Below are 8,391 nucleotides of genomic sequence, written 5' to 3' on the forward strand. Positions count from 1 at the left end.
TCTTGATCTTTAAAGTTGGTCTTCTTCCACTTCCTTCAATCGGTAATCTTACACTTGATACTCCAATGATGCTACCAAGGCAATGAGAGAGAGAGAGAGAGAGAGAGAGAGAGAGAGGTTAAACTCCAGCAACTATGAGATAGTTATTTTCAAATGGGGATTTATCTAGATGGGCATTCTAGAGGATATTTAGACAAATATTTACCTATGGATATGGAGTCTAAACTCTAGAGAATGTAATATATCATGTTCTCATTAAATTGAGCTTGGAATGCTCATTATATTGGTTAATCACAATAAAGAAAGCGTGAATCTCTTTGGGTGATGACCTAGGAGTGTTGGAAAGTATTGAGATACACTAGGTCTTCTATTTCACTTTAAACCACCAATTTTGCAATGATTCAGTTTTTAGTTTTATGAAGAAAAGACTCCAATGGATTTATAAGTATTGATTGATTGAGCGACCCCTTCGATCGATCGAACTTAATTCAATTATGAGGAAAGAAGCTTGCTAGACACTTTTGAGCACTTTCAATCGATCGAACTTGATATGTTGATTGATCGAGGTTTCTACAAAAATAGTGCAAAAAACTTGCTAGAATATTTCAGCCATCTTCGATTGATAGAGCGAGGGGCCTTCCATCAATCAAGACTGATTGAAGGTTCGCTCGATTGATCAAAGATCAATCGAATTTGTGCATTTGAGTTATCTTTCTTATGTATATGATTTAGTTTGCACAAACCTGATGACTAAGGGTTTTCTTATTTATAACAAGTCATTTAGGGTGGGTTGTTTTGGAACTAAAGGGGTTTAGGGCTAGGATTATCAATGCACATCACGTTTTACTTGTTGTGTTTGACCTTAATGCTTTAAATATTTGAGTATTCAGTCTTCAATGTCTTTTTATGGAGGCTTAATCGACTCAAGACTCCTACCTCACATCATTGACAAAACCGAGACACTAACATAAACTCTATATGGGCAGTAATCATATTGACACCTAAGCTTGTTTTTAGAATTGAGAAACATATTGCAACATCAGGAAAGTATCACAAGCTGTTATGATCAAATGAAGAAAAAATCTACATAGGCGGTAATAATATTGCACTTACACCTATTTCAACAATTTAAACCTGCAGAAGATCACCTAAGTATCATTGGAGGTCGTTATATGTAAATTTTGTGAAGGTGGGGCAATATTATTGTTTCTCATATCCATACGTATCCGTAAAGATCCCAGGATCTCTTAGAAGATCTCTAAGATAGCCGTAGAGAAGATTTAGTGGTTGGGCCTCAATAATATTATTACCTAAGTGTACAACAACCATTTTACCTTTCTAGAGTGGTTGAATTACTTGTTTTACCACTTATCAAAGCAATCGCATAATGCCATGTATTTCTCAGCCAATGAAATCACTCCACATGGTAAATTTGCCATCAAGTTGCTACTTATTACCACAAGTGCCATGTCCTTCTCTAAAAACAATTCATCTCCTCTTCATCTCTAAGAATTAATTCTCTACCTAAGGAGAGTGGGAGTGAGTATAAACAGAAGAATGTGAGAGTAAAGAAAAGAGAGTGATCAAAAGAGAGGGAGTGAGTGTCCATCAAAGTCATCCACTTCATCCCAGCATGCCAACCTAGCCTCTTCAAACATTCAACTCATCTCTATGGTTTAAGTTGATAGGAGTAGAGTCGAGACTTAAGATCCACGATCATCTCCTCTTATGAGTCTTGTAGCCCTCTTCTCCTTCTCCTATATCTCCTCGTGCATGAGCGACGATCTGACCGTCGATTTTACTTACTTTTTTTTAAAAAAAATATTGTACATCTGCCTTCTCATATACTCCTGTTACAGTTTTAAGTGATGCTTGACTGTATGCTCTACACGTTATCAAATCCTTAGATGCCAGTGTATCATAAATTAAGTGTCATTTAATTATGTTCTTTTCTTTATTTGTGTATTAGTTTATTATTTATTCGTCCTCTACTTTCTCTTTTCTATCTGCAACTAACATCTCCTTGAACTTCCACCTAGGTTGAGATAGTGTGATCTCCTTAGTAGCAACTTGGGTTGAGTAGTGGTTCTCGAGTCAGTTTTTGTCATTATCTGCAACCGACTAGTTAGTTAAATAAAGACATTCAAAACCTTCAAAATTCCTAAAAATTCTAAAATCTCATAAAGTAGAGACTGCATGTCAGTGCGAGTAAAGAATAATGCATAACCCATTCCTTCTCTGCCACTAAGGTCCTTTCTTAGAATTTTCAGCCATAAACCATATATAAAAGTTATTTCAATTAGGGAGTCTTTGATTCCCTAACTCAAGACAATTTTACAATGCCCACAACATAGTCTGACATCCATTACTGTTACTCGTAGCTATGCAACCTTTACCTTAGTGGACAACGTTATCCCGATTCAATGGTTGTTCTCTGTTGTGACATCTATACACGTCTCCTCCTACATTGACAAGCCTATTGCTCGCGCCAATTCCTTAAATCTCTACTTCTTATTGTTCGTGTTGATTCTGCCGATCAACATACAATCTGTTTTGATCGGTCCTGTTAAAATGATTTTCTCATTTCATTGCTGCCACGACCGTGTGGTCTGTTATCAAATCTACTTCATGATTTTCATATATTGGTTGGGGATTGTGTTGAGGGTCAAATATTGCATATTAGACCCCAGTTATTACTTGATTTTATGAACATGATATTGTTTAATGGCCTATTTTAATCGTGTTTGTGTTGCAAGGTGAATTTAGGAGCCTGGACTGAAAAAGGATACTAAAAGCATGGATTTAACACTCCGAAGTCACCAAGGCAAGGGACGGACCTCAGGAGACCAAGATCGAGGAATTTATACGCCAAAGATCCGAGAAAATCAAGTAATTGAAGTCCAAGAGGCCTGAAAATTATTCTGAATACAAGATCACATAGTTCCCACCATCCGTTTGGCTCGAAACTTTATATCTGGCCAGATGACCATAAAGTCACTGTATACGTAAAATTTCAGTTATTGGATCTTTGTGGAAGTGGCCTAATGGACAGATCAGCCCATGGCCTAATGTGGCCCTAGAGAGCCAATGAAGGGAGTGGATTTCTCAAATAATCATCAGGAGTGGACCCCACAGCATGCACCGCAGTTGGCAGTGCGAAAAAAAACAAACGTCCAAGAGAGACTCTCTCTCCTCTCTTGCATTCATGCGGACGACTGTTCGTTGGGACGAGTAGTGGCCCACCACGGTCATCCAAATGAATGATCTGACCCGTCCAACCTGTCTGGACGAAGGTTTCAACCAAACCCTAGTCATTTCCATGCATTTATGCATGCATTCAAGGTCACAACAATAAGAAAAATGTCGCCACGTCGATTAGTGGTGTGGTCCACCCAAAACTCGAATCCACTTCAAATCTGGAATATTGGCCTAAATCTACCCTACGAAGCCAATGATCGATGCTGATTCATCGAAAGATCGAAGGTGAGGACCGCTTCACCTCTTTCACACGTGAGTTCTCCCCTTCTGCGTAAGTTATCTTGTGTAAACAGAAGCTATGCATGCTGCGTGAGCCTCTCAGGCCATCCAGTTTAAGGAAAAGGGAAAAATGGAAGCAAGAGCAGCGGATCGAGGAGAGTAGAAAGCGTGGGGAGGCCGTCACAAAGAGTTCCTTCTTTCCTTAGTTATTTTTCTTTATGTTTTTTTTTAAAGAGATTCTAGTTAAATCATGTTTATGGTTGACTAAACGTCTTAGATAGGGCTAAGAGGTGAAGATTGTAGCGTGATAAGATATTTTTTTATTGCTTGATTCATATTTATATTAAACTCTCTTTTATTCTAGTTTAATTATAAGGAATACTTTTAGTTTTTAATGATTTGTTGTGACTTAAATTTCAATAGATTTGCGATAGCTTTGATTATGTTCTTTTCATTATTGAGATTGTGAATTTAGGAAATCCTGTTGTTCACCATCATCCCTTGGGCCTGCTTGGATGATGGAATCCTTCTTAACTCTCACAATTCTCTCAGATTGGTAAATTCTGTTGTTTACTTTGTCTCATGGGCATGGTTTTGTGATGGAATCAATTCTAATTCTCATACCTATCTTCTATTGAAAACTAGATCAAAGAAAGTTCAGATTTGGATTTTAATGAATTATCTTCCAATTAGATGAAGATGGGACTCTGATTCCAGTTGTGTTTATGAATCGAGCATAGATCTCCCTAATCTCTACAAGTGGATCCTTGTTACCCTAGTTTCCCACCTTTGAATTTTGCAAGTTTTAGTTAATTAGTTCACCATTATTCTGTTAAAATTTCTTGATTTAGATTACATCTTCGCCTAGTTCTAGTTCAAATTACTTTCAAATTACGTGCAAGGTTCAGTCCCTGTGGATTCGACCTCGGTCTTACCGAGATTATTACTACATCACAACCCTATACTTGGTTTGTTTTACAGGTTTTAACTTAGGGACTCCAATTTGGTAACTTCTTTCTAACTCTCTTTCTTTCTAGATTTTTATTTCCTTTCTTTCTTTTAGGTTTAGGTTTAGAATCTAAATTGAGGGCTGCGAGTGTTTCATGTCGAAGTGGGTTCGTGATAACACTCGACGTCTCTTGACTGAAGGAAGATTGGTTGATAAGTTGACTATTCATCGCAGGACTAGACATTGCTCGAGACCCCAGAGTTAATTGAAGTAATGGCTGCAGACCAACATCTTCTACCCCAACCTAGGGTGGAGGACATCCAGGATGAGAATGAGGTGCATCAAGCACCCCCGCCTCGTACTTTATGAGATTATTTACAACCAGCGGGGGTGAGTACACCCTCATGCATAGTTTTTCCTGAGAATACGAGACATATGGATATCAAGCTAGGGGTAATCCAACTCCATACTAAATTTCATGGGCTTGAGTCAGAGAATCCACATATATACCTGAAAGAGTTTGATGAGATCATAGCCACTTTATATTTTCCAAACGTGTCTGAGGACACAGTCAGGTTGAAACTCTTTCCCTTTTCTTTGAAAGAGAAAGCTAAGACGTGGTTGCATTCACTACATCCTAGATCTATTGTCACATGGAATGATATGCAAAGAGAGTTCATAAAGAAATTTTTTTTTTACATCATAAAACGAACACCCTTAGAAAATTAATCATGAACTTCGCCCAAAAGGAAGATGAAACATTCTTCCAATGTTGGGAAAGGTTCAAGGATCTTGTCAGTTCATGCCTACAACACGGTTTTGAAATGTGGTGCATTACACACTTTTTCTATGATGGACTAACATCTTCCATAAGCCAATTGGTCGAGACAATGTGCAATGAGGAATTCATGAATAAAAATGTCGATGATGTGTGGGACTACTTGGATAGACTTGCTGAAAATGCACAATCATGGGACACATACCCAAAATCAAGCACCATGTCTAGGCCGACTCAATCTAAGGAGAGGGGTGGAATGTATATCCTGAAAGAGGACGATGATATCAATTATAAAGTGACTAATCTCATAAGGAAATTCGAGGCCATGGAATTAAAGAAGGATAAGGTTAATGAAACTGTTTGCGGTATCTGTGAATACAATATTCACACAACTGAAAATTGTCTAACAATACTTGCCTTTCGAGGGGTGTTGAATGAGCAATCCAATGCCGTGAACAATTATCAAAGACCTTTCAATGGACCTACATCCAATACATACAATCCTAGTTGGAGAAATCATCTAAACTTCAGTTGGAGGAGTGGACAAACTACTACCCCTCAGGATTATTTAATCAAATTCCACAATAAGATAAACCTCAAGAGGACTCGGTTCTACAACATTTTTAAAAGCAAGAGCTTTTCAATTAGGGTATGCTACAAGCTTTTCAAGATCTTACAAAAGCGATGCAAGAACTTAAGGCTGAAAATACGATTGGGAATAAGGGGAGCCTCCCAGCTCAACCTCTTCCCAATCCAAAACTACAATATGAAGTTAGCAACCCAAGCTCTTCAAATCAGATGGAGCAAGCTAAATCTATCACCACTCTCAGGAGTAGGAAGATCATTAACAAAACTATTCCGATTAGGGTTGAAAAGCTTAAGGAACCGGAAGAGGACAAAGATAATGGATCTAACCATGCTCCACAGGAATTAGAACCAAAACCTCAAGGGAAGCCGGTTGTTCCATTTCCCCAACGGTTGGTTGTACTAAAACCTCTCTCTAACTCTCAGGACATTCTAGAGGTGTTGAAATAAGTGAGGGTTAATATTCCTCTACTTGATGCCGTAAAACAAATACCTTCATATGCCAAATTCTTGAAAGACTTGTGCATGACCAAAAGGCCGCAAAATATTCAAAAGAAAATCTACTTGACTGAGAAAGTGAGTGTCATCCTAAAGTAAGATGTGCCGTAAAAATTCAAAGATCCCGGCAGCCCAACCATATCATGTGTAATGAGGAACTATCGAATTGAGCACATACTTTTTGACTTAGGAGTGAGCGTCAATCTGATTCCCTATACAGTGTACAAGCAGTTAGAATTAGGTGAATTAAAACCCACCTTAACCACATTACAACTTGTTGATCGCTCTATTTGTGTACCGAGAGGGATAATTGAGGATGTGTTGGTCCAGGTTGACAGATTCTTCTACCCTTTAGATTTTATCGCCCTGTATATTGAACCCATCAGCAACATGAGCACTCAGATTCCAGTCATTCTTGGTCGCCCATTCCTCTTCACTTTTAACGCAATTATCAACTACAGGAATGGTGTCATGAGTATGTCTTTTGGGAATATGATATTGAAGTTAAACATCTTTTTTAACACATGCAGACGGTTAGAGGATGATGACAATTTCCACGACATTAACATGATTGACTCTTTTGTGAAAGATAGGACACGTTTGACCTTATCCTCTGACCCTCTAGAGATATGCCTGGCCCACTCCCATGATTTCGATGATGACATGATTAAGAAGATGGTTGTCATGCTTGATACTGCATCGGTACTTGAAGTTAACCGGTGGAGGCCACAATTTGAAGAATTGCCCCAAATCGAAGAAGTGCCTCTGCCGTCTAAACTCAAGGCACCGAAGCTTGACTAAAACCTTTGCTTTCTGATTTGAAATATGTTTATTTAGGTCAAGATGAGACATACCCGATGGTGATCTCTGCCCACCTGGAGAAAGAACAGGAGAGTATGTTCATATCTACTCTCATTAAGTATAAGGGAGCCCTTGGATGGACGATTGTGGATCTCAAGGGAATTGACCCTTCGATTTGTACTCATCGCATTTATCTTGAGGATAATGTGAAGACCTCTCGGCAATCACAACATAAACTAAATCTAAACATGAAGGAAGTGGTTAACGTCGAGGTTTTTAAACTATTGGATGTGGGTATCATATACCCTATATCCGATAGTCAATGGGTGAGTCCAACTCAGGTAGTTCCCAAGAAGTCTGGAATCACCATCGTATCCAATGCCAATAACGAACTCATGCTAACTAGAGTTACTATTGGTTGAGAATGTGCATTGATTACAAGAAGTTGAATACCGTCACGAGGAATGACCACTTTCCTTTGCCCTTCATTGATCAAATTCTGAAAAGGTTAGCTGGTCATTCCTATTACTATTTCTTTGACGGGTATTCGGGCTACAATCAGATACAGATAGCCCCTGAAGACTAGGAAAAGACTATATTTACATGTCCTCATGACACCTTTGCTTACTGAAGGATGCCATTCGGACTTTGTAATGCCCCTACCACTTTTCAGCGATGTATGATGAGTATCTTTTCTGATATGGTGTGATAATAACTAGAGGTCTTCATGGACAATTTCTCTATTATTGGTCCATCTTTCAATGAGTGCTTAGAGAGTCTTAAGTGTGTGTTGAAAAGATGTGAAGAAAGAACTTGGTACTTAATTGGGAGAAGTGTCATTTCATAGTTCATAAGGGAATTGTCCTTGGACATATCATCTCGTCTAAAGGAATTGAGGTAGATAAGGATAAAATCAATCTTATCTCTAACCTACTCCACCCAAGAGCATACGAGACGTGCGATCCTTCTTAGGACACGTCGAGTTTTACAGACGATTTATAAAGGACTTTAGTCTCATCTCTCGTCCTCTATATAATCTATTTCAAAATGATGTACCATATAAGTAGACTAAATAATGCCAGGAAGCTTTCACTAAGCTTAAGGGCATGTTAACTACTGCACCTATCATACAGCCACCTGACTGGAGTCTTCCTTTTGAACTTATGTGCAACGTGTCTAATTATGCTCTTAGGGCAGTTTTAGGCCAGAGAAAAGAAAAGAAGCCCTACGTTATTCATTATGCAAGTAAGACTTTAAATCCTGCCCAAGTGAATTACTCGACTACGGAAAAGGAACTCTTAAC

The 8,391-nt window shown here is 38.5% G+C and overlaps 1 non-coding gene across 1 annotated transcript; it reads right to left on the reverse strand.

Moving 5' to 3' along the window:
• Positions 1 to 5,139: 5,139 nt before the first annotated feature.
• Positions 5,140 to 5,246, reverse strand: LOC131257232 (small nucleolar RNA R71). The gene has a single exon (XR_009177244.1). It is a non-coding gene; the product is annotated as a small nucleolar RNA R71 (small nucleolar RNA).
• Between the last annotated feature and the right edge of the window lie 3,145 nt (positions 5,247 to 8,391).

The sequence above is a fragment of the Magnolia sinica genome, chromosome 9 (assembly GCF_029962835.1).
Source record: "Magnolia sinica isolate HGM2019 chromosome 9, MsV1, whole genome shotgun sequence".
Lineage (NCBI taxonomy): Eukaryota > Viridiplantae > Streptophyta > Magnoliopsida > Magnoliales > Magnoliaceae > Magnolia > Magnolia sinica.